Source organism: Megalops cyprinoides, chromosome 12 (genome assembly GCF_013368585.1).
Source record: "Megalops cyprinoides isolate fMegCyp1 chromosome 12, fMegCyp1.pri, whole genome shotgun sequence".
In the NCBI taxonomy this organism is placed as follows: Eukaryota; Metazoa; Chordata; class Actinopteri; order Elopiformes; family Megalopidae; genus Megalops; species Megalops cyprinoides.
This window is the reverse complement of record NC_050594.1, coordinates 17,732,801-17,758,913: the sequence shown is the minus strand read 5'-3', so window position 1 is coordinate 17,758,913 and position 26,113 is coordinate 17,732,801. Positions and strand designations below refer to the sequence as shown.

General features: G+C 46.2%; 1 protein-coding gene across 1 annotated transcript in view; it reads left to right on the top strand.

Annotated features, from left to right (window-relative positions):
• The window catches only part of babam2 (BRISC and BRCA1 A complex member 2), a 76,174-nt gene that overhangs the window by 28,505 nt on the left and 21,556 nt on the right, over positions 1–26,113 (top strand). The gene's annotated exons all lie outside the window — the stretch shown is intronic.

The window sequence follows — 26,113 nt, the reverse complement described above, 5'->3', positions numbered from 1 at the left end:
CTTCAGCTGCATCAGCTTCCGTGGGAGTTAGTCACAGGGCAGGGGGGCAGGGGGGCCTGGTGTGGCATCCCCTGTCCCAGAACCAAAGGATATCCCTCCTGGTGGAGCAGGCTTAGGGAAGCAGGAGGCTGGAACACAGAGCCTGTGTTTTGCTGTCGCGGGGCGTGGAGGACGAGAGTCCCCTGGAGCCTGGTGTCTGTGCGTTCGGAGCGCGCTGCAGTGGACATGTTTACCTCAGTGCCTGCTGTCTGAGCCCGCGGGCCGGGTTTGGGAGAGCAGCCTGTCCTGGTGAGGGGGCGGTGGGGGAGGGGGAGGGAGGGGGACCGTGCCGGGCGTCAGCGCTTTCTTCGCAAAGGACACTGGAACCTGCAGGCGCTGTCTTCCTCCGCACTTATCTCCAGCGCTCCCACGAGCTCCGAGCGAGCAGCTCTCCGCGGCCGCGGCGGCTCCTGGAGGAAGGTACCCAGTGTCCTTGCCCTGTCTGTCTCTCCCATCTAATGTGGCATGGGTCGCCGTTCATGCCTCTGCATCACTGGTTATCTGCAGCTGTTTAGCTGAAGCAACAGGATGAAGATCGAGGAGCATGGTTAGAATTGTGCTCATCTTCACAACGTTACGTCTGCAGCAATATCAGTCGAATTGTGGTTGTTTCTGTGCTACATTTTGCGTTCAAATTCTGCCCTTCCCCCACACAAACAGATGTACATTTACATATAAACACAATCTACACACACACAGAAACACACACACGTACGGTGTTTTGCAGAGCACTGAGGACTGATTAGAATTCTAAGCAGTTGGTGACCTTTACTCTCTCTAGTTCATTGCCTTGGTCTGTTGTTAAAGTCCTCATTGAGACCCGGGGCTGTCAGCACAGAGTTGCCAACTTCCCCATTAAAGCTTTGACTGCGCGACCCTGGAAAAAGACTACATTAAAAGGGCATTTCCCTCAAAAGAAAAAAGCAATTCCCAGAGTGAAAATCAGGTTTGTTCTACTTCTACATCCATTCAGAACTACCGTTTAGTACTAGAAATCTAACATCTGTTCAGAAGTATATGAGGATAAACCATAGGCTTTTGAGGTCAGCTGGGTTCATTGCCTGCCTGGCCTGAATTTCCATGGTTACTTGGCTTTCATTAACTTGTAGTTAGACTTTAAAGAATCTGATTTTTTGTGTTAATGATAAATGGAGGTTATGCGTTGTTCCAACAGGCTGACAGAAAGTGTTAAATTGTTAAAAATCTGTCTTAAGCAAGTGTTTCTTTAAATTTATCTGAGTGGCCATTGTGAAATTATGCATTAAATTTGTTCTACTGACATTTGTTTTCTGAATGTGCAGTAAGGCGTATATTGAGATGAAATAGATGGCGACATTTTTTAATGCTGGTTCCTTCACAGGTGTCTATGTAGCTGATATTACACTGAGAAGCTACGAGAAGAAAAATTTTAAAAGAGGAGTGTTGAAAGGTATTCACAGGCTTGACTGGTTCCTTTTCTTTGTCTATACAGAGTACTTCAGTGATCACTGTTGCAATTGTCAGAAAGTCCATTTGAGAATTTCCCCGCACTGATAAAGGAAACCCAAGCCCACAAGTTCAAAGCTTGTCCATGTCTACTTTGACAGTGTCTGTCCTTGCACATCAGTGGGTGAATGCTCAATACAAGAACAGGACAATTATTGCTTTTACAGTACCTCAGTAATGAGAAACTTTCATTAAGTTTAAAACCTTGCTGTGGCTAAACACCATTTAATGGCTGTATAGCCACAACATTAGACATGCAGATTGAAAAGACTGTGTTCGTGTGCATTGTAAAAGATGAACTCTGTAGTTTCTGTTCACATCAGGTGAACAAAGCAGTGGTCCATCAAGATGATGAAAGATTGGGAACAAGGTTAGGGTTTTCTTTGGTGCTGTATGTTATCAAATAGCTGTCATTGATCGGAACCTGGTTGAATGAGGTCATTCTGAAAATACATGATAAAAATTGAGAATATATTCCTCAAAGTACATTGTCCGTTGAAAGCGTACATGTCCCCCTTTGGCCTCAGGTTTCAGAACAGCTAGTTAGCTTGGCCTCCTGCTAGCAAGCCGCTAATGGCATGTGGACAATATGGTAGAGTGAGATCAGCCATGATGCTGCACTGTCGGCAGAGTGATTGGCATTCAGTGGTCTCCCAATCACGGCTCTTGTCAGTCTGGCCAGGCGTGCCGCTGCAGCCCGACTGTAAATGTCATCTCCCCCAGTCCGCTGGATGTTCAGCCCGGTGAGAAGCAGCGCTCATGTCTGGCCCATTGTTTGCACTTCACTTGGTCCGTGTTCTTCTTCGGGAGCAGTGGCACACACTGTGGTGCGGGGGCCGCCCTCGTGGGGCCCTGCCATGTCAGGAAAGAATGCCGCATCCGCTCCTGAGCGCCTGAGATGACATCTACAGTTTTGAGTCAGGTGAACGAGCCATAGCTATCTGGGTGAGCGAGGTAATCTGTGTTGCCATGACACCGAGAATGGGTGGACGCCGTTCTGTTTGAATACCAGTGTGTTAGTTATTTTTATTTAGTAAATCAAAAACCCTTTTCCACCAAATCAGAGGTGGGAGTGTTCTGTTGATGTCCAGAAAAACTCAGAAAAGGAGTTTGTGTGTGGTCAGACAGCAGTGAAACAAAGACCGATCCCGGTTTTAGTCAGAACGATGTTTTAGAAAGTGGAAGTGGAACTCCTCTGCAGGCAGGAGCACTTCGACTCACTGTTTGATTTCACCATCGCCTCTCTCTGTGGAGATCTTCCATCACCACCAGCTAGGAGAGCTCCTCCCGAGTCTGAATGGTCTGATATTATGATATTAAGTAGTGTCATTCTGTGACTCATTTACACTGGAGAGAGCAGCAGCGAGCAGGGGACCTACACTCCAGGACCCCCTGGTTTGGATAAAAGCCAGATTCTCTGGTCCAGTGAGCCTGAGACACCTAGTCCATTATACTGTATATTTTATAGGCATGCCCCTATGTGCAAATGTCTCAGCACTGAGTCCCTGTATGAACACCCTCTTCCAGATAATCTCATAGTGGCATTGTGTCTTCTACTCCTTCCTTTCAAAACTCCTCAGTGAGTGCAGAAGCAGAAGTTTGAAGGCCTTTTTTCCCCCCACGAGGTCTCCACGTCCTCAGCCGAAGGTGGCTGGCTGCCCCTGGCCAGCCCTCCCTCGCTGGGCCGCTGTCAGCTCGGGGCCTCCCCTCCGCCATGCATCCAGGACCAGGAGGAAGAGCCACAACGGCAGAGTCTAATTATTTTTACTCTAATTATTTTCATCATCTCTGCATTCCCAAATTCCACAGGCAGCAGCAGGCTGAGGAGGGGCAGGGTTAACCGGAGCCCCGGGGCCTCTCGCTGCCTTTTCCAGCCTCATTTATTCACAGGCTTTACATAGTTATTTATGTATGCTCTTATTTGTTTCTCTGCCTTTTTTCATTCTTACGGCTATATGTGTGTGTGTGTGTATTTTTTTTTCTTCATTCTTTTTACTCTACACAAGTAAAAGAGGTAAATGGTAAATGCACGGAGTGCCTTGCATGAGATCCGTAGCTGCCGAAAAACATTTCTTACGCAACAATTAATTTTGGGCTGTCTTTGCAAATTAAAATCTTGATTACACTTTAAAAAATTTAGCGATTTAAAAGGGGAGGAAAGCTAAGATTGTTTTGCTATTTGAAAATGCAATGCTCAACAAGCGGAATTACACGCAGTGAGACCGGAGAGAGAGAGAGAGAGAGAGAGAGAGAGAGAGGGAGAGAGAAAGCGCATTGGATTTGTAGGTCCTCGGGGTGGTGTTTAACAATGAGCCTTTCCACTCAAGTAGCATGGAACAACAAGAGCACCGTGTTTACCGAGACGGGGCTTGTTCTGCCAGGGGCGGGAAAAGGAAAGGGGGCTTCGGAACGAGGACCGTGGACAAACATGGAGAGCACCAAATGCCCCAGAGCCACTGTCCACAGAGAGATGCTTACAGTCTGGAAAGCGTCTTCATTGCGATGCTTGATTTGGACGTTTTCCTGTCGTTGACATGAAGGCGAGATATAGAGGCAGCAACAGATACCTGAATTATGTTGTGGTGTCGCATACAAAGAGGCGTGAGGTGTTTTGCAGTCAGTGTTAGAAACAGGTTCCTGAATTCACCTGCAGCGTGTGCATGCATCAAATTGTCATCCTTGTGTTTGGACTTTGTTGAACTAGTGTTTTGTTTGTTGGATTCTGGGAAACCACTAGAGAGAAAGAGCTGGAAATGACTCTACCATGGCCGTGAGGGAGGGTTAGTGTCAGTGATGTGGTATTGTTTTTGTGCAGCCAGTGGTCCCCTCTCTTGGTTTGTGCCCAGCTAACTTTGACTCAGAGCAGTAATGGCTCATAAAGTAGTGTGATTTACAGGAGAGACTTAGGCAAATGTGTTTCTAGTTATAATTACCTACATAAGTACAACCACAAGGAAACAATGAAACAGCAGCTAGTAGAAATGTATTGCTTAAACTTGCAGCTGGTGAGCCAGGTTTTTAAACAGGGATGCAGGTCCTCTAAGTGAAGCATATGAGCATTAGTATGAAGGTGTTACTGTGCATTGGACACTGTGCCAAGTAATGTTCTCTTTGCCAGTGTTGGAAACAGGAAGGGATACCTGCAGTCTGAAGGTTATCCCCTCTCCATCAGTGATCTTTTCGCTTTTAGGACTGAAACCAGTGTATTGACTGGCACTGTACATCAGCGTAATGGTGCTTTCCCTGTTCCTCTCCTGTTTGTGCTTGTGTCCTGGTTCAGTTGTTCCTGTTTGTATCTGTGTTTGTGTTTGTCTTCATGTTCCTGTTTGTGTTTGCATCCACTTCCCTGTTCCTGGTCATGCCGGGGCATGTTTTTGTATTCGAGTGAAGCTTCTCTCCAGAACACAGCACTGCTGCATTACCTCAGCGGGCTGGCCTCCGAGCAGAGGCTGTGGCACCTCTCTTGACAAATCCCTTAATCTGTGTTCTCTCTCACTCTCCTTGCCCTTCACTTCTTTCTCCCTCCATCTCTACTCAATGTCAGGGTCTTGTACAGTAGGGATCAGAAAATATGACCTTTCCATATCTTCTTTTGGCCACATTTCATCTAAAGTAAATGTACTTCCAGGTAATTACCATGTTGGGCCAAATATAAGGTCATGGATATAAGGGCATGGATCATTTGGACAGGTTTCAGCGCTGTGTTATGTATTGATCACATGACCAGGTCTCCATGCTGTGTGGAAGTTGAGAATGTGGCCAGGTCTCTTGGACATGGATATGGATTCTCTTGTTAATTGTATCCAGCACTACTACAGTGTTAATGGGTGGTGTTGTGATCAGTGCCATGCAAGTTTGCAGGGTCACAAGGTGTTAGTACACAGTCCTCACTCTTTTGTGCTATTAATCTCCCTCAGCACTGTGTTGGCACAGAGCACAGTTTCCTTGGGCATGGCACCAGCAGATCAGACAGGGCTGTCAGAGCACCCACTCCTCTGTCTTCAGCATCTACACCAGAGGGCAAACAAGGACCAATCTGGTGACAGAGCCCTGGCAGGCAATCCAGGCAAGCTGGAGGAAACATCAAACGATTAGCTATTATTCAAATATTTTTTACTTGGCAAATATCCCTGCACTCAGCACAGAAAAAATGTAACTTTAGTCAGAGCACTTGTAAAGCCTCTGTTTTTAGTACTGAGGTTAACAGCAATGCCTTTAAGAGAATTCAAATGTGAATTCTAAATACAGCTGTTGGGAAGAGTATAAAAAAGTTCATTGCAGATAAACAATCTTGTTTGAAGTAGTTGGGAGACGTCAGTTTTACACTTTGAATACCCATCACCCCAGACAAAATCAGAATCAGTTTCTGAAATCATAGCCCAAAGTTGTGAGCATGTCCTCAAGAGGAGCAGGTGGCGTGTCACGGGTGAGTGACTGACAGGAGTCAGAAACCTGGATTTCTCCTGCCGCAGACGCATGTGGCGGGCGATAAAGCAAGCCAAAACATCCCAATCTCCACCCTGTCAGGCAGGCTTGATGCGCAGGGCTTACACCCTCACTGGAGCGTTATCAATCTCTGCACCTGACGACTCCAAATTCTCCTGATTTTACACATCGCTCACACAAAGCCCAGATTAGGGGGGAGGATGACACAAAGCCACTTATTTCTCAGCCTACGTCAGTGAATCACCTGGCGCTAAAAGAGTGCAGCGGTATCGGTGTGGGGAAGTGTTAGTGTTTGTTTGTTTGTTTGTTTGTTTGGACCGGACGCAGCAGCAGAATCAGCACGGTGTATCTGCGCTGCAGGAAGTCTCCCTCGCTTTGTGACTTCTACAGCTTCCTTCAGCGAACAGACCGTCTTTGGGCTCCCGTTGGTAACCCCCCCGCCCCTTCCGTTAGCCACACGTGCGCACCCAGACGCAGGACCCCTCTGCTGCTGCGGTTTGGGCTTGTTGTCGTTGAGATAACTGCCAGGATTTTGGAGAAGTGGCTTGCGGCTAAAGATAGATTGCTGAGTCACATGATGACTGTGCAACGCCTCAGCATGATACTCCTGGAAAACAAACACAAATCCCTCCGTCCACCCCTCCCTCCCTCCCTCCCTCTTTGATTCCTTCCCTCTTTTTGCCCTTTGACATTCCATCTCCTGACCTCTCCCTGCACCCTCACCAGTTCCACGCACTGACAAGGGTGTTGATAAGGAGGTTGTGGCTATGACTTCATGTGCGGGAACTTTGACACCCCTCATTACAGCTCTATTAAGGATATAATTAGCTGCCCCATAGCCCACAATTACCACTGCTTGTTGCTCTGTCTCTCTCTCTCCTGTTTTCCCCCATCCCATCCCTACAAAACCACCAGAAGAAAAAAAAACATAGAAGTGGTACCATAAAAGTTTGGAAACACTGGATTACTGTCTCTTTCTTGTTTTTGTTCAAAATGCTCGCTTTTCAGCACGTTTCTGTGGTCTCATCCCATTGAAAGGATCATTGTAAGCCAATGGTCATGGCCTCAAAACCAATGTCTTACATCATTTCTGCTTGTTTTTGAGGTATTTATGTCAGGGTGCGTGAGGTGCCAGAAGCACAGCCTAGCCGGGCCCCAATGTACACTTGTCGTGTTTTATTTTGGATACTTCATATATTGCAAGTAAGTACACCGTTTTAAATGCTTTTCGTGCTATGCAGCCCCGTTTTATTTTTTCACTCGCTCATGAGGATCATCTCACTGTGACATCTTTAGCCATCTTGCACAGGTGCAGCCCTCTGAAACACTTGCATGAACCTAACAACACTTTTTCACATTGCAAGTCCCTCAGTGCACCACAATGGAGTGGACACCAGCTGGAGAATAGGCGCTACTTTACTGACATTATCCGGGCAACCTCATAATGGACAAAGTGCCTGAGAGTGGAGAGATGAGGAGACCGTGGCCGTTCTAACCGGCCCTACCCTGCCAGACTGAAGCCAGTTTGTTCCACTGCTGAGGGCTTCTGGTTATTGTCCGCTGATATGGCTTGGATTGAACCTGAGTTCAGTCTGCACTCAGTGCAAGCATGTTGCCAGCTGAACCACTCAGGAGCCCCTGTCACACTTTTTGAGCAGTTTTACAGCTTGGGAAAATATTCATCCCAAGGTTTATTTTACTGCTGTTAGAAGAAGAGAAGGGCCTTGTTGAGAAGTGAAAGTGTCCTCGTTTGTGTCTGCTTTGGGTCCTCTTCCTCACAGAGCATACGTGGGCACGCCTCTCACTGAAGGCTGTGACAGCAGCCGTGGCCTTGCCCATGCCTGTCTTTAGGAGTAAAGGACAGCCCTGTGCGTGACTGCAGAGCTCTTGATTGCGGAGCGACTGGTTCTAATTTGTGGCCTCACAGTGGCCCTAAACTGTAAACATTGAGCAACTACTCAGGAATCTTAACAGCTATAAAATAATTACAGGTTACTCCTACAGTGCATGTATGTTTTCCCTGCCCTTGCTGCCCAGCATTCTCCCAAACAGGCCTCTGTTTGCTCTCTGTCTTCCAGAAATAAAGGGAAATAATAAGAGTAATAAATAATGATATCAGTAATGACAAAGCACTGGGTCAGAGGAGGTTCTCCCAAAGCTGTTTCTGGGAGTGGCTTGCTTTTTCACACAGCATTGTTAATGCATTTTATTCAAGGCTGAATGTTTTTTTTTTAACTTAGCAATGTGTATCCTATACCCTACACCCTGGTTGCCTGACCTGACACTGTACAAGGTGCAATGCAATGCTGCTGTTACTTGGTTATAATTCTGAAATTGTATGAGATCACAGTTCTTGAGTGAGTCTCTAACCGTTTTTAAATGTAATGTGTTCTAGCGCTTGTCCAACACAGAGGGAAGCATGTTTATTATTCTGTTCCTCTTCATTGACTCTGGGTCCATGAAGAGGTAGGAGTGGGCCCGGGATGGGTGGGATGTGGGTTCCAGGAGGCTGGATCAGGGTTCTTTTCCCCAGATCATTAGTGCTGTTTGCAGTTCCTGGAACAGCAGGAGCCTCCTTCAGCAGGTGCAGAATTTCTCCCATGCTGCACCAGTCTGAGTGAATGGTCTTTGATGCACAGGTGCAAGGGATTCAGATAACGACCATTGGCTTGAACAGAATCCCTCTAGACTCCCCCAAGGGATTTTTGTGTGGGTCAGTCCCGATTCTGGGAATCGGTGCTCCTGTGTAGAGTTCAGGATTTGTTTGGTTGCCTGCTGCTATATTTCAAAGCATGGATCAGTACATTCTTTAAAGCCTAAGTATATGACCAGTATTACTCTTCAGAAATGCACCACAGATATGCTGTGTGCAGGTGTACATAGTCCCATCCTCTTTTCATAAAAAAACGATTTTCACCACATTGAAGTCACACTTTTACCACATGTAGAAGCCAGATTTTTCTGGTTTTGTGTCTGATCAAGCTGTTATCTTTATCCAGTAACTCCTTAATGAGCCCCACTGATGTAACATGCAGGATGGAACATCTCTGGTGTTTTTCTACCTGTTGAAGGAAGAAAACTACTGTGAATTATTTGTAGAGTAGTACAAGATAACTTGGAAAAGCAATATTCTGTACAAAACACACCAGTGCAACCAAAGGCCCCATTTTTGAAGAAGAAATTGTCAAACAAATCATTCAGACATGCAGCTAAAGGGAAAACAGTGACAGTAATGTTTAAGGCTTCTCAGAAGTGACAGGATTCCACTTTGATTGCAGACCTTCAGTCAGTTGAACGTTGCATTTATTTCTAGCTGAAGTGCCAAAAATGCTAGATAATTGCTGGTTAGGGGTCTCTAATGCAGTGCAAATGAAAACCTGAAAAGACCAACTGTGTCTGTCTCTCAGATAAACAATTAAGTCGCTGTTTAAGAGAGCTAAATTACAGGTTGGACCAGGCTTGAAGATCAAGATAAATGTCAGGATAAAAGTTCACAAACAAAAGAAAACTAGTTGGAGAGAAAAATGTGTGTGTGTTTGTGTTTGTATTTTTGTATGTGTGTTTGTGCGTGTATGTGTATGTGTGTGTTGGGGGGGATTGGGTGGTTTCATAATCTTGCCTGATTCTAGATCTATACAGGTGGCTTTCTCATGCTAGCTGTGGTAGTGGGAAGCTGAGGAAATGCTGTGTTAAGGCATGTTAAAATCTCTTTGCTTCCTTAAGTAAACACAGCTAGACTGCCAGGGGTCTGAAACCCAGTTCTTTGAGGCACTATCTTTCACATCAAGATCTAGATCCTGTCAGTGAGGGCAGGTATATGCCCAGGTTTTCTGCAGCGGTGGTGGAGTCCGTCTTCTGCTGTGCAGCGCCCAACACGTTTAACAGGAAATACTGGGCAAAAGAATTCAGCTGACATCAACTGAAATTGAACTTCCACTGAAGGCATTGCAAGATGGGTATGTGCTGTTGAGAAATGAAAGGATGTAGTGGGTGTCCTTTCACAACCATATGTTATTTTAAGAACACTGACAAGGTGTTCTTGTCTCGATCCTGACTGTCTCATGGCTGTGACCGTTAATGTGAGTGTCCCGGGTTGCCCAGGCCAGCTCTGGCAGCGGTTCTGTCGTGCCTGCCTGCACTTAAAACATGTCTCTGCACATCTGGTAGCAGTACAGCACCCGCCTCTGAGAGGGAGGGAAAGAGGGGTGTGTGGGGTGGGTGTGTGTTGGCGGAGGGGGGGGACGGGTGCCTGAGACAGCGGCCTGCAGCTGCAGCAGCAACATCAAAGAGAAGCCTGCCCATTCCGTGACCTTCCCGTTCTGGAGCGGCGTGTTTACACGCACGGGCCGAGCGCTCAGCGGGTCCACGGGCCATGCCGTGTAAACGCGCAGTTACGGCGGCTAACCACTGCAGCGGGCGAGCGAGCAAGCGAGCGAGCGGTCGCCCGCACCTGCACGTAGACGCAGAAGGCACGTGTCTCTCCCGGTCGTTTCCGCCGCAGCAGCTGGGCCGCACCGCAAGACGAGGCAGGTGGCTTGCGGGAGGCGGGTGGAGGTAAAGGAGAGGCCGGACGGGCTTGCGCTTGGCCGGAAACGCTACCACGTCCTGCTGAGCGCGTCTAAATTTACCGCGGGGACCATAAAGCCCCGTCACCTGTTTCAGTCACGCTAAAGGGTGTGCGGGCCCTTCACAGGTGCAGCCGGTCAGCTCTGGGGTATCGTGAAGGATGAGTACCACGTAGCAGAGCCTCCCGGGTTCGCTACCATAAACCTGTCACTGCATCTGGCTGCTGCAGCACACCCAAAATGAGCACTGCTGAATACACTGCACAGTTCGTGATTCAGATGTTTGCTGGGCAAATGCAGAAGCGTGTACCCCTATGGTTTCACTGTGGCTACTCCACTCACTAAAACATCCCAGCTTCCCTACAGTAGTCTATAAAGTCTGCTCTCTCTGCTGTAGACACTCTTGCAAAGGCCACCTGGCTTCATTCCGTACAGACCCTTTTATCCCAACCATCAGCAGTACCTCCACTTCTCTGACATTTCTGCCGCAGAACCAGGAGATTGACCTTCAAAACAGCCATCATCCACAAGCAATTACCACAACTGCTGCTTCCACCCCCCTCCGCCTCATAATGGAAAACACTCGGATGGTTTGGCAGGACTTTCATGCATGTGCTTAGATGTCGTCTGAATAACGTGTTAACTAATTAGATTAATTTATCAAGGTTAATTAATCTTGGAGGCCACGTCTGAGTGCGTCGGAGACAAAGCAGAGGGTGGGTGCTGTCAGCGCTTGGCTCTCTCCTCCGCTTGAGTGGCGCTCACAGTCGCCAGCGTCTAGATCTGGAGATTCAAAGAGGGGAGAGAGAGAGGGAGATTGCACAGAATGCGGAGGTGGAAAAGAGAGACACCGGGCCAAGATCAGCTCCAACCCTGAAGTCCTTGCTTTACTTATGTGTGTGCTCTGTAGCTTTGAGTGACAAGAATCTGCTGTCTGTTTCTAGTCCATTTCAGTTTTTTGTAGAATTGTCTGAAAAGAATTTCAGAGTGCGCGTGCTGGGCTTGTAGTTAAATCCCAGCTGTCTAAATTTTTATCAGAATGTGAAAACCTAGTGGCAAGTCATTCCAGGTAATGGCATTTTCACATATATACAAGGCAAATATGGTGATATTGTGAGCATTGTGAGGCTTGGGGGTCAGGGGTCAAGTTATTGTCCTCCAACTCAGTGGACATCAATGACAAAGCATAGGGGAGATAAGAATGCCATGATAACAGTTCTCATGAAGACAGTATTATACACAGGTAGTTAAAAAAGTGAAATCTAGAACCTCTGTGTATGGTAAACAGGTGTGTCCTGATCTAAGTGCATACAAAATTGGTATTAAAAGATGTATCACATTTTGTAATAGGAAAGGGGGAGCCTATCCAACAGTCCAGGAAGAAGGGAGCAGATCCTTTAGGATTAATGTGCTCAAAAGCACCAGGTAATGCTGTGTTAACATGGAAAGCTATAAATAACATTAATTATGTGCCATCTGTGCTAATCTGGCTAATTCCCCCTCTCCAATAATAAAGAACATCACCCTTTTGTGGGTTTGCAGGGCAGGCTGATGCCAGCGGTAAAGCCCTGGACTCAGGAGAGATTTAGGCTGTGACAAAGTCTTTATTATTCCCCTGCCAGCGTTGACGTTTAGAGGGTAAGGGTGTGAGAAAGTGGGGGAGTGTTCAACCTCTTGCAGTAGGTTTCCAAAGTCAAGACTGTGCAGCTGTGAAAAACTGGTTCCCCCACACTGACTGAATTAATCCAGTAATCCCCCCCCCCCCCCCACTAACTGTGCATTTCAAACATCTTGATCTTTTGTGTTCTTTCCTTCCTCTTCTTCCTTTCTCTGTTTCTTTTTTCCTTTTTTTGTTTTGGTTTTTTTTCCCTTTATTTCCCCCTTTATATGAACTTGGTCGGGTCATGCCTGGTGTCACTGAGGATCTCATAGGAGATCATTGGGGGTGTTGCCAGCTCCCTCACTTCTGCGGTAGGGCTGTGGCCAGGCGGCCAGGCGCGCTGTCTGTCATTCGCGCCGCCCGCGCCGGTGTGACAGTGACGGACGGGCTGTCAGAAAGGCCGCGTCTGGGAGCGCTGGAGCGAGGCCCTGCCCCGGATCCCTCGGTGTGGTGACACATCAGGAGTGGCACCGGGGAGGGTTTGACAGAGGCTGGTTACGGGCAATGACACGGTGAGCGGCCTGACCTTTCCGACTCCCTCGCCCCGGGGCGGTGCGTGACAGCCACGGGAGACGGGGGCACCTGCCAGCACTCGCAGAGAGCGAGCCGGAGTGGGATTATCCAATGTTACATGCTGTCGAACAGCGGAGCAGGTTGCAGTACCGCGTATCGGCCTCTGATGCGATTACCGCTTGCCCTTTTGATATTGAACGTTTGCCACTCCAAATCAAGAGAGGCTGAGGGAAAGTGTTGGGGAAATAAAATTCTAACACCAAATCACACCCTGCATTATATTTTCTAGGTCATTCACTTTTTTATGTATGTTTAATCAGAGATCAGTTCCAGCTTATGCCTATCTACGGCTTCTATGTTCTATATCAGGCATGGACTAAACACATGCCTGTGGTAATAGTAATAATAATGCAAAGTAAATAAATAAATAAGTCACTATGCATCGGAAACTGTCTCACCATATATTTAACCCTTGTGTATAATTACATGGTATTTGTTTGAATTGAAATAGGCATTTGTAAAGGATGATGCTATGAGAGTAGATCTGCTTGTTGAGTGCAGATTAGTGTGCAGTGATATGGATCATTAACGCTCAGCCAAGACTATTGCATTCATGGAATGTCAGTGCTGTGTTTTGTTTCCAATGAATACCCACGCTTACGGTCTGCGTTCTGGGATGATTGCATCATGAAATAGGTGTGAGTGGTTACATGACTCATATCACTGAATCCCTCTCTGGTGATGCTAATTAAGTAACACTGAATAGTTTGCAGATGATTAACACGATATCTGAGCTAATCAGAGCTTTAATTTCCTGCTTCCTTTATTAATGTGAGACACTGAAGAAACATGGCATTGCATTGCTGTGAACTGAGCTCAGATGATGCCCCTGTGTTGTGCAATTTTCAGTGCTTTCGTTCTTCGTATGTTACATGTTTTCAGTGTTTTGTTTTGGTTTTGGTTTTGGTTTGTCTTTCTGGATCAGTTCATGTACTGACACATAAGCAGTTTTATTACCAGTGACTGTCTGCATGCTGGGGTTTGAACCGCAGACCTTCTGGTTTGCTTTTTCTTTACTTCACCAGTGCTGCTACCTTATTTTAGACTGCGGTCTCTCCAAAGAAGAAAGGTGCACAAGCAGCATTCCCATCAAGGCTGTGTGTTGGTATAGGCCTCTGTTTTAAGGGACTGTAGTGGTAGACACATTTTACCAGCAGAACTCTGCAGTGCTGACCTCTGCCTGACCTCTCTCAAAGGTCATCTCTCCTCTGACGTTGCCATCCTACATCCGTCTGGCTTCCGTAATACTCCACACACCCACCTGCCCCTCCCCCCTGCATCAGAGGTGCCCAGCATCACGATCCTGGAATACCAGCGATCCCCAGGCCTCTGCTTTCAGGCATTACTTCCATCTGGCCTACTTTCTGCCTGCTCCTGATAAACTGGATGTGATCTATACATTTCCCTCCAGAGATGTTTTCTCTTTCTCTCCCTCTCTCTCTTTCCCCGTCTGTCTGTCTCTGTCATGGCCAGCCCTTAACCTTTAAGTCATTCAAGGAGGAAAAACAGAAGATTCACTGCCATCACTTTTTTTTTTCTTTACATCTATGGATGTGAGTTCCTAATTCAACTCACTTTACATTACCTGATGCACAGTTAACACATAACGCCCTATAATATAAAATGGCCACCTGCACTTTAATAAACAACTGTATTGTTTATAGGTTAATAGATAAGTGTGTGTCTGTGTGTGTCTGTGTCTGTGTGTTTTATACATCACAATGGTATATATTGTGTTATGTGTGCATTGCTGAGGACTGGTTTGTGGCTCCTCAGTCCTCACAGTGTGTCTCTATTATGGCATAAAATATCTTCCAAATTGTAATTACATTCTTTAATATGAAACATTGTTTCTGAATTTCTTTGCTGCTCCTAACATAGTTACTTCTTAGGAGTACTTCCTACTTCCTTCCTGCATTGCTGGTCCGCCACTGTCACGCCAGCCCTACCTATAAGCATGCTTCGTTGTTTCTGCTCAAGCACATTTCTGTACTTTTCACATACATGTTTACAGATACATGTGATTGTATGATACAATGTCTCTTCTTTATCTGCATTTTTAAGTAGAAAATGTACTGCAGTTTTACAGTAATGTTCTGGTATGTGCGCTGAATTAAATTCAGAACACAAACATGACTCATGGACACATTTCAACAACAAAACATCGCGATTCAGCACTGATTCTGTTCAGTACTGTGGTCTGAAGCCATCCCTTGGGTTTTGATTGAAGGTACTCTTTGACATGTTCGCAAGTGACACTGAATAAATGAAAAATAAATCAGTCATAGAAAAAAGGTAGTATTATTTAATACAGTCATTGAAAAATGAATAAATATGCATATGATCATTTGTTAAGGTATTTGTTCATGTCACTTTTACCTGTTTTTGTATGTGTTTTTTTAAGTTATTGATTATTTTAAATTTGGGCTCTTCGATACTCTACACTCTTGGGTCAAGCAGACATGATCTCTGCGAGTGTAGTCGGGCCGTTTGCGCCGTTAGAGCGCAGCGCAGTGATTTGAACAGTGCCAGCCCCGCGAGGTCTCCGGGGCCTGAATGGCTCCTTAAAGAGAGCAATCAAGCACAGAATGAACATCATTTTCCCCCCCGAAACCCGGCGCACTCCACAGCGGCGTCCTCACTCAAGCAACAGTAATACAATAAAGATTTCACTCCGGCAGCGACCGAGGCGGCTCCGGTGCAATGAAACCAGCCCGCGTACTCGCCAGTATGGTGTTTTCACCTTGGGGCTGGGCTGCTCATTGAAGGAGAGTGTGTGCATTAGCCAGCGCTAGCGCAGTGAGTGTGGAGGCGCCCGTTATCCGGCACGGGGAGTGCAGGGCCTCTGGTGTCCGAGCAGCTGTCTGTGGGGGTGCCCATGTGCCGTGTCGTGACCGCGCCTTTGCGTTCCGCGTCCCGGCTGTCATGCGATGGGGCGTAATTGAGGGTGTGCTCACTAGGACGTGCCCCAACAAGACGCGGCCATTACTGATCGCTCCTCTCAGCTCCGTCAGCACACACCCACACTGGTTTGAAAAACACATTCACACTCGCATACACATACTAATAAATTCACAGATAACCACACAAGATACTGAACTGAGTAGATGTATTTCATATATTATATATTATTTCATGCTTCATGCAAATTCTCCTTCCTGCTCCTTCTGTTGCTCACTTGATACTAGATAGACTTCTGTTCTTGTGTGCTGGAAGTCACTAGATAAGAGCATCTGCTAAATGAATGTAGAGTAATGTAATATATTACTCAGTTTAACATTGTAAACAAAGACCAAAATATCCGCAACTATGCATGTGCATGTGTGTGCAGGCACGTGTTTGTGTGTGTCTGTTTTTGAGTCTTGTTTGTTCTTTACTGAGGAATATGTGTACGCCTCTGTTTTACAATAGGGACAGCATCTGTCACTAGTCAGTACCACAATTTAGACCAACATCTTTACGGTTCATCTGGCAAGGCAAGAGCCAAACAGCACTTGCGCTGGCATGGGGCCTGATGTGGCGTGATACCACACAGGAAATGGGAAAGACGTCTGCCGTCTGAAGCCAGTAATAAGGATCTGAGGTCTGGACTTTCTCATATTTCCTCATCGCGGAAGGTTGAGCCTCAGATGCGATAAAGCAAACAAGTGCGGGTGAATCACTCGAGAAAGGTGACTCCGGGAGATTTAATGTAAACACGCACTCCCTCTCGCTCTCCGCCTCTCTCTCCCCCCAGGGAGGCTGTTGCAGTGCCCACACGTGTCCACCAACAACAAAGATAAGCAGTTGTGTGCTACTGTGGACTGAGTCACAGGAGTTTGGGTGCTGTAGTCCAGGTGCTTCACACCAAACACATGACGGGGGGTTCACGGCAGGGCTATTTACACGTGACCCTGGACGCATGACCCCAGGCATATGGAGGAATTGCCACAGAAAAAGGGTGCAGTGCATCGTGGTGGCAGGCCGTGCCAGGCCTCACCCTCTGATGGGTGTAGGTGTCCTGTTCCTGCTGTAGACATTCAGGGGAAGAGTATTTATGAGCTCTTTACAAAGACGATTATCTTTGGCGTGGATTTTAATGGAGGGAGGAAAAAAATGCGAGAGAACTGGTTTTGAGGGCTGCTGTGTTCTTGCAGACAAGGCTGTCGCTTTGTAAGTTGAAACAGTCTGTCATTACTTTAGTCAAATAGTACCTGAATGGCATACGTGGCCTGAGACATTGATATTAGAGGCATTTGTAATTTAATTTTTTATGCACATTCTCTGCTTTCTCGCTCTTTGTCTGTGCATTAGTGTGTGTGATTGTGTGTCTGTGCATGTTGGTGTGCATGCTTGTGACTGAGTGAGTGTGTGTGCGTGCGTGTTTTACAGCCTGTTTTACTGCAGTGTTCTTTCTCTACTGAGAAATACATGTTTCAAACAGTCTGTCTTGGCTCTCATCAAATACTAAATGAATGTTTAGGTTTAGTCCAAATCCACATTTAGGATGGATTTGTTAATTTTATGCTTTATGCAAATTCTCCCTCACTCTCTTTCTGTCTGTGTCTCTTGTGTTCATCTCTCTCCCTCTCCCTCCCTCCTTCTCTCTCTCTCTCTTTCCCTCCCTCCCTCCCATTTCTGTTTCTGATTATTTGGTCCCCTCTTGTCGTTGCTTGTCTTTTTGACTGTTACACTTTCCTACCAAGAGCAGAGGTATAGTTTCTGTTGATGTTGCCTAGTAGAAACTTCACTTCAGAGCCTCCCTGAGCTTCTCCATCTGCTCTCTGCCTAAATGTTCTCCCAGAAATGATTTGCACACACTTCAACCTTTCCCCTTTCTTCCATTTTCCTACCATTTTCCCCGGTAATGTACCACATTGCTTTTCTCGGCCTGTTGAGATGGTTAGCTTAAGTCGTTTTGCTGCCATTTTGTCACTGTTGTACATTCCCAGTCAGCTGATTATTGTGCCAGTGCTTTGTGCGCGGTGAGTCACACACAGTGTCTGCAGGGTAATTTATTTCCAGGCAGTGGTGTGGGAGTTACATACCTTACCCTGTGTGTTTAGCATGTAGCTGCGCCGCTCCAACAGAGCACAACACTCAAATCTCAGCAGCGGTCCACTTGAGATTGTTAGCAATGCATTTCCTGTCGGTGAGTCATCACTACCATCGACTTCCCTAGAACAGCCTCTTCCCGTCAATCATATACAAATGTGAAGCCTTTTTTTTCCCCTTTTCCTTCGCTTTCCTTGTTCATCGGTAACTTTGCGGAGATGAAGACACCATCACTTGGTCAGTGGCGTGTAAAAATGTGGGACGGCCCCTTTGCTGACAGTCACAAGGGTGACTGAAAAATGTAAATGCATTGGGTTTACACACCACTGTCAGTGGCAACAGGTTGGCTTTTTTCCCCCCACAAATTCATGTCACATGACGTAAGAGATAACACACTGGAGGCTTCCTCTGTGTTAGACCTGCAAGAGTGACACATGATTTTTCGGATTGATGATGTAGTTTCTGGAAAAATTAGTGTTCTGAACTGCTTGCTTCCCTTTCTATCAGTTTTCTGAGTAACCAAAATAGCAGGTTTCACCTGTGTCTAAATAAAGAAAACACAGGGAGCGAAGGCCTGTGTAAGGTTGTCATTAATGTACCTCATTGTGAGTGAAAGCAGTCACAGGAGTGTTCTGGTTGAGATTGTAATGTGTGTAATGTGCGAGTGTAATGTGTCCCACCCTCAGTGTCAGTGAAAACCCAGAGGTCCCAGACTGAGCATTGCTCTTCAGTGAGCAAGGCAGACGGTGTGACCCTCTCAGGAAGCAGCAGCTGGTGGGGATTCCCACATGTTTTGGCAATCGGTGGACAGTAAAGAAAATAACACAGGCCTTGGCCCAGTTCGACCAGGCTTTGCCGACCATTGTAGGGGAACAGGGGGGATTGGTCCACTTCCAGAGGAAGCTGGAAGGGGGGAAAGGAGCGGCCAAGTGGTGTCGTCATTGTCATTAGTTCTCGTGCAGAGACACACACATACACCACATTATAGAGCAAGTCATCAGTTATCCGGAGTGCTGGTCCAAGACAAATATGCTTGCTGAGCTGTGAGAATCTGGGACTGTTTGGTGAGACTAAGGACTGATTTCACTTGTGAGAGTGAAACAGAGACCGAAGGATGTACGTGGAACCCATTGATAAAATCATCTAGTTAGTCACATTCTGATAGTAAGCCTTTGGCTTTTTGTCAGTTGTGCAGCTTTAGGCCCCTCGGTTTCTCTACATAATGACGGGGTTGGCGAGGAGTGGAGAAGGGGTAGCGTAGCAGAGCAGTGTACGAAGCAGAACTCTGCTCCTGATGCCAGTGGGGTTCAGCGAGTCATTATTTCTCATAAGGTGGAATGATGAGGGAGGGTATTGGGGCTTTGTTCATGTGCAGGTAATAGACAGAAAGGTGAGTTCATGTCACTGTGCTGTTTGTGATCTTTAGCTAGGTATGATCCTAGGCCTCTGCATGACGTCAGTCCATGTGGAGGGACTGTGAGTCACCAGGTGTGAGAAAGCATTTAGAGCTATCCTCACTGTCAAATAGTAAGTTGGCTATACATATTTTTATTCTAATAAATATTACGTTGTATTATAATTATATATTACTTGCAATATTGTATATAAATAGAGAAAGTCAGTAGGGGGATTGATGTCTTTATTATGTTGTCTTACCCGGGATCATTGATAGTGAACTTCCTGTGTCAGTCAGGCATGTTTATGGGGATGCTGTACTGTGTCTTTGTGTGGGACTATTTATGTCAAGCCGAATCAGGATGCTGAATCCTTGAGCAAAGTACTTTTGTTAAATGTTCTAGCAGATCCTCAGCAGTATCTCGTAAATATCCCATAGGATCTGTAATGTTTTGTCTGCAAAGCAGATGAAGTGCAGTGTGTTGTCTACATAAATCTGTGGCCGGGCTGTTCTTTATTGGTGGGAGCCAGTCTTTCAGAGGAAGCAAATGTTCCGATGAACAAAGTGAAATTTGGGTTGACTTTCAACCCAATTTTTGCTGCATTTTCAGTGAGAAGTGTTACGCTCTGAGCCACTTCCTGTCCACTCCTGCAGCTGGACATTTTCTTCCTGTCCACTTCCGATTCAGGAAGGAAGGCTTTCTTCTCCTGATAGGGAAATCATGCACCTTGGCTGTTCTTGAAAAAAAAAAATGATATCTGAATGAAGTTCATGCCTTGAAGTCCTTCAGATAACAGCATGTAACTTTGGAAGTTAAAGGAGGGAACTGTGTTTATTTCAGATAAACACAGTTATATATAAAGATATGCCCCAAGTAGATATGTATGAGGTATTTTATATACGTGCCTTTTTGTGGTCTTAAAAATAATTACAAACTCATTGGAAATGAGTACTGTAGAACACAACTTCTGAAGAAATTGTTGTATTACTGAAATTACTGTATGGTTCAGTGAGTTACATTTTGATAAGATTAATCAAGGTCACTTTTGTTCAAACCATACCTCTTTCCAGGTATGCAGTGCAGGTAGCTGTTTGCACTGCCAGCGTCTCTGTATTTTCCACACCCGTAGGGAGGGAACACCCCGCCCCACAGAAACCTGACCGTGGCGCCTGTGTTCACAGTGTAGCTGCGCTGTGTGTGAATGTCAGCCTGTAATCTCCCATCTCTCTCAGCTGCTTGGTGAGAAGCCCTCATGCTGAATGCATTCTGATGGTATGCAGGGACCTGGTTAATCATTGATGTTTGGCCCCTGCCTTCCCAGTCTTTCCACCTCAGTGCCTTGCGCAGAGCAGAACTGGCAGGTTGAGAGTGTTTTATCACAATAATCTCTTTGTTTTATCGCAATAATCACTTTGTTTTATCGCAGTAATCACTCCAGCAAGTTATGACCGAGTCTGGCTGGAAATGGTAGAACCAAAGAGAGGCAAAAAAAAAAAAAAAATTAAAAATTGTCTGAAGTATATGAACAGCAAATGGAAGTGTTCACACAGGGAAGTAAAATGTCTGTTGCAGTTGTCATCTTTCAGGTACTGTCAGTCCCCAGTTCCTTGTAGACTAACTGGTGATTTATCTGTTAGCCTTTCCACAAGGCGCTAAGTCTTCCCACCGGTAATGAGTGATGGACGTGGATGTTGACATGCAGGTGTGTGTAACGCAAAAGCATCGGAGGCCAGTTTGGGAGGTGCCCAGGCCCTCCCAGCAGCAGGCAGCAGGGAACGGAAACCATGAGGCAGGTGTTTCTGGGCCATGAGTCATGTTTCTCAGGAAGCGTGTTGCATCACCAGCAGTTCCATAAACACGAGGTGGAAACGAGGTGGATCCTCATGGTCCGCTGATCTTTTTTTTTTTTTTCTCGAAGCCCTGAAGTACGTGAGAAATGTGCTGTGCGCTGCCACGCCCACCTGCCCGTGCCACGCGGCCGTCGGTGAGTCCCGCTGGGTGTCCCTCAACGTGTCCCTCCCCGTGTCCCACAACGTGTCCCTCAGCGGGTGTGTGCGTTCCCCGCTGGGTGGAAGCAGGCTGTCACAGTTCTGTGCCTCTGATGCCCGTTCTCAGAAGTCACTTTCATTTCCTTGTCTGTGACGAGCCACAGCAAGATGAGGTGTAGGTGAGGTGTGAAGGCTCTGATCACCTCCTCGTTTCCTTGAATGCAGATTTAGCGTTGAGCGGCTCCGTCTGCCCCCCTGTTCTTTTGTCCTATTTAAAGCAGTCATCAGCTGTACGCATCGCCGTCCTTGGTTACCCGCTTACGGTTTGTGTCACAGAGATGGAGGAGGGTTTACTTATTACACATGTCTCTGTCCTGTGGCTTACACTATGTCGGTGAATCATGTACTCCTTCTTTTAATGCATCCTCCAAAGCAGAAATTCATCTGTCTGTCAAAGCTCGAAAATAATTGAAAAACAGGATGAATGCAAGAGGAAAAGCATAAGGAGTATCAGCGGTCTAAAGGACCACTGCATGAACTGATTCCAGCTGCATATTGTCTGTTTGCTTGATTTTGCTCTAACGTATCCCCCAGACTAAAGGCTGTAACTCTGATGGATTTGAGGGTTTGCTGTACTTCTGTTTTTGTGTGATTCATCAGAAAAGTGGTCAGAGGGTTATACTCAATCTCCCTCATTAGCAAAGAGCTTTTGTATGAGAAGTTTTACCTTTTCTGCGTAAAGCCTGAACATTCAGAACTCTTCACATTAAAAAACAAAAACAGCGTTCAAGTATGGAGAACCACTGAACCACTGAACCTACTGAACATCTCATTCGCTTGTGCTCCACGGGGTTAAACCCTTTGTGTACTCTTGAACCGCGTACTTTACCTGGCTTTAGTAAATATCCACCTGTCAATATGGATGAGATAAGTCCCATTAATTGCATATTGTTCAAATTTTTGGATGTATTGTATGCATCTTGTCTGATATTAACCCCCCATCTGTCCCTCCAAAAGCCAAGCGCATACTTCTCTGGTTAAGTAATTGGACCTTTCTCGGTCAGATGCAGTTGTCACTAGTAGACTTGTGTAAAATACGGATCTTTGTGTGTTTCCCTGAATGAGAGAGTCGGCTCAGCAAATAGACTGTCTGTAGATGTCTGTAGGTGTGCAGCATCTGCAGCCTCACATCAGAGGACACGAGACATGTCGAGGGCCAGGAGGGGCAGTCTGTTATGCAACCGCTCCCTCGCGCCACTCCGCCTGGCCCGTCATGTACGTCTGACATTTGGAGATGTTTTAATAATCGGATGAAGTTGCCCCTGTGTTCCCTCTGATTGTCTTCGCGGCCTGTCTGGGTGTGCGTGGGCCTCGCCACCATACTGTATCTGTGCGCATGGCAGTGGCTGGGCACGGCTCGGCCAGGGGGACACGTGTCTAACGAGGCTTATGGAGCAGTCACGTGAGGCTCCTGTTGGGGGCCTAACTCCGGGCGACCAGTTACCCACTCCCTGCCCCTCTTCCGGACTGAATCACATACCCAGGGGCCACACTAACTAGCCCCGATTCACCCATTCTCTGCTTTAGTGAGGGTCATTAATCTGCCCATTACTCAGTCCTGAGAGCTTCTTCCTTAATCTCCTACTGTCTTCACAATAGCCTGTGGAAATAGTGTACACAGTCAGCTTGTCACCAAAGTGAGTGCTTTCTGAACATATGTGGTATAAATAGAATTATTCATGTGTCTGAGTGTGATTTTGAACTGCATACAATATATGTAGTTTTTTCTCAGTAGCTGTTTTAATCACATTATATTTAATCAAGGTTTCATTTAGGGTTAAACATTTTTTATTGCTGTTGTTATTGTTGTTACTTATGTCTTAATGGATACACTGAACAGAGACATTGGGTCATGATCCTTCCTGTTCTGTTCAGTGGGAATGGAAGATCCTTCTGCTGGCAGCTTCAGTGTTTACTTACTTACAGGTTGAACAGACTGTCTGGTGCCCTCCCCGCCAGGACAGAACCCCACCCCCACCCCCTGCTCCACCTGTCCCACAATTCCCCTCTGTTCCTCAGCTCTGGGATTTGAGGACTCCAAGCTGGATCAGAGGTTCAGTGGCAGATCTGAAAGGACAGCTTCCATATCCCTCTCAAATGGAATCCCCGTGGGCCTTGACCTTCCCGGGAGAGTGCTCTGCACCCCCACAGGCCTTCTGCTGCTGCTGTGTGTGTGTGTGTCTGTGTCTGGGTGTGTGTGTGTGTGTGTGTGTGTATATGCATGTGTGTGTGTGAGAGAGAGAGAGAGGGGGGGGGGGGGGTTTGGCTGAGAACAAACTACACCACAAGGGCATCACACCACATTTCTGCATGTAAGTCTAAGAGAGACTTACAGAACCTGTGATTGGTAGAGACAAGAATGGTCATTTTTCTCATGTGTCGGTTGACTCTGTCTTCAGTTATGTTCTCAAATCCATAAAACGAAGTGGCCAGTGCAGATTGAATCTTTACCTGATCACATGCTAAGGAGACCATAATCATGCATGCATCTGTAATGGAGCAAGGAAAATCTTAATAAAGTACATTAGTCCATCTTATTTTTTACCTCTTTGGAATCATGATGGACTCTGTTGCTCATTTCCCTTTAAGAGAGGAAGTCTGAAATCATCTAAAAAAAAAAAACTCCAAGCAAGGCTGGAACTTTTCCAGGGGCATTAAACAGTTCATCTCCAGTCAAGGCTTTCCAGTACATATGGAACCAGGCCTACGGTCAGAGCAAGAGAACCTGATGTACTTTTCCCTGCCAGTGGCCTAAAAGCAGAATCCGTTAGATCAGCGTGCTCGGCTCCGGGAGGGCAGAGCTCGGGCCGACAGCAGCAACTGGAGCACGCACTCCACTGGCCCAGAACGGCAGCCCAGGAACGCGCCTGTCGCCAGTGTAAATACGATGGAGACGTATTGATGCGAGCTGATTCAATCATGCGACACCCTGGATCCCTCAACCCCCCCACCCCACCTCACCCCACAGTGATCACCGCTGACAGAGAGAAGGAGAGACAGGAAGAGGAGATGTTGTTGTTGTTGTTGATGTCGTGTGTTGTCTCCTCTGCTGGAAATGCGCACGGATGCCCTAGGAGGATTTGTTAAGACGGAGAATGCGCTGTTTAAAAGTCAGGGATTGGCGCCTTTCTGCCCCAAGGCCCACACCCGCTCTTCCCTCCTCCGGCTCCGGCTCCGGCTCCGGCTCCAGCTCAGGCTCCAGCGCCAGGGCTGGGAACGCCCAGAGCCTCTCATCAAAGCCTCAACGCTTTACCGATAAGCAGATTTAATAAGTACAATATCAGCAATGATAATGACGTGGCAGTAATCATTAGTTCAGCTGCGGTCCTATGCGGGTCACGTCTCCGCTGCTGTTCTGGGAAAAAGTAATTCTTGTTGCTAGTCTGTCTGCATTCCTCACAAGTTGCAAGTGAAATGCAGTCAATTTTTTTTTTCTTCTCTCCAGTTCTCGGCTTTGAATATGATCTTGCCACTGTGGTTCATTGTTATTTACAGTAAATACGTCTGCTCCGTTTCATATGCGGTGATCTAGCCAGAGAGCATCGGGGTTGCCATGTGCTACATGAAGAAAAAGAACACAGGGTCAATGGTCATGTTGAATAGATGAACTGACTTGTTCATCCCGTTGCTCTCTTTGAAATCAAGGATGGCATTATAAATCTCAGCGAATGTTAGGCAATGTTTTGTTTTAGTTTAGCTTTATTTATTAGTGATAATAGTTAACACTTCCTGACCCATTCAAGTGCAAGCTTGCAAACTGTTGCTTGGGTTTTCGGTCCATTATGTGGAATCTGTTGAATCTGTTGGAGTAGTGGTTAGAGCCTTGACCTTGTGACCAGAGAGTTATCGGTCAAAATTCCAGGGCCACGTAATTCTTTAAGAACTCAGTACAGAAGGTGTTTGCATGCTGATCTAGTTGAAACCCAATTTAAGGCATGTGTAATGCAAAATGTAAGACACATACTGTATGCCAGCCTGGATAATGACTCATTATGCAATTACTGCTATAAAAAAAATAAATCACTTCACTAATTTGTGCCATTGAAGAGCAAGATGATATTCCGATTCTTCAAACTGACCTTATTGTGTCCTATCTGGCTTTCTAGTAATCATCTCAGCTGGCATCCAAGCTAACTGGTAGTGTTATGCTGCAAACACATATGGTCATGAAATATTTTCATGGTGGGTAGCAATTATCACAAATGGGTGAGTTCAAACCAACTGAAAGACATTTTATTAATGCCTGTGCTTCACACTGATATATGAAGCATTGTGCAGCGGTACTAATGATGTGCAGTGGCTTTAGCTCTAGGAAAACTGAAACTGCAACAAACCTAGTAGGACCAAATCATTTTCACCGAGACCTTCACAAATCACACTGTTTCACTGTGTAACCACCTGCCATTGTCCATGTAAGGAAACTTCTGTTTCTGTTAACCAAAAACAGCAGGGTTGTGCAAGTATTCGGTAATATCGAGTGGTATCAACACAGCACGGCAGTATATTGTTTGTACTGGCACTCAGGCTCTTCTCGGATTTCTTTTGCTTAAAAATAAAACATCAATAATGCACAAAACTGTTGTTGCAAATGTGTGTAGTTTTAATAGCAAAATCAGATAGCCTTACAAGCTAGCTAATAGATAGGGGGATAGTCTAATGGGGGGGATAGTAAATAGTCGCGTAAAATCTTGTCGCTAAAAACACAAATAAGCAATCGCTCCTAGCTGAAGTGAACCTGTTGGTGCTGCTCACCAGTAACATTGAGAGGCCCAAGCAAAGCATTTGTTTCTTGTGTCTTTCCTGCCCTGTGTTTAGCTGTCTGTTCAGTTTTATGATTCATTTATTTTTCAAAGTAAATGACAATAG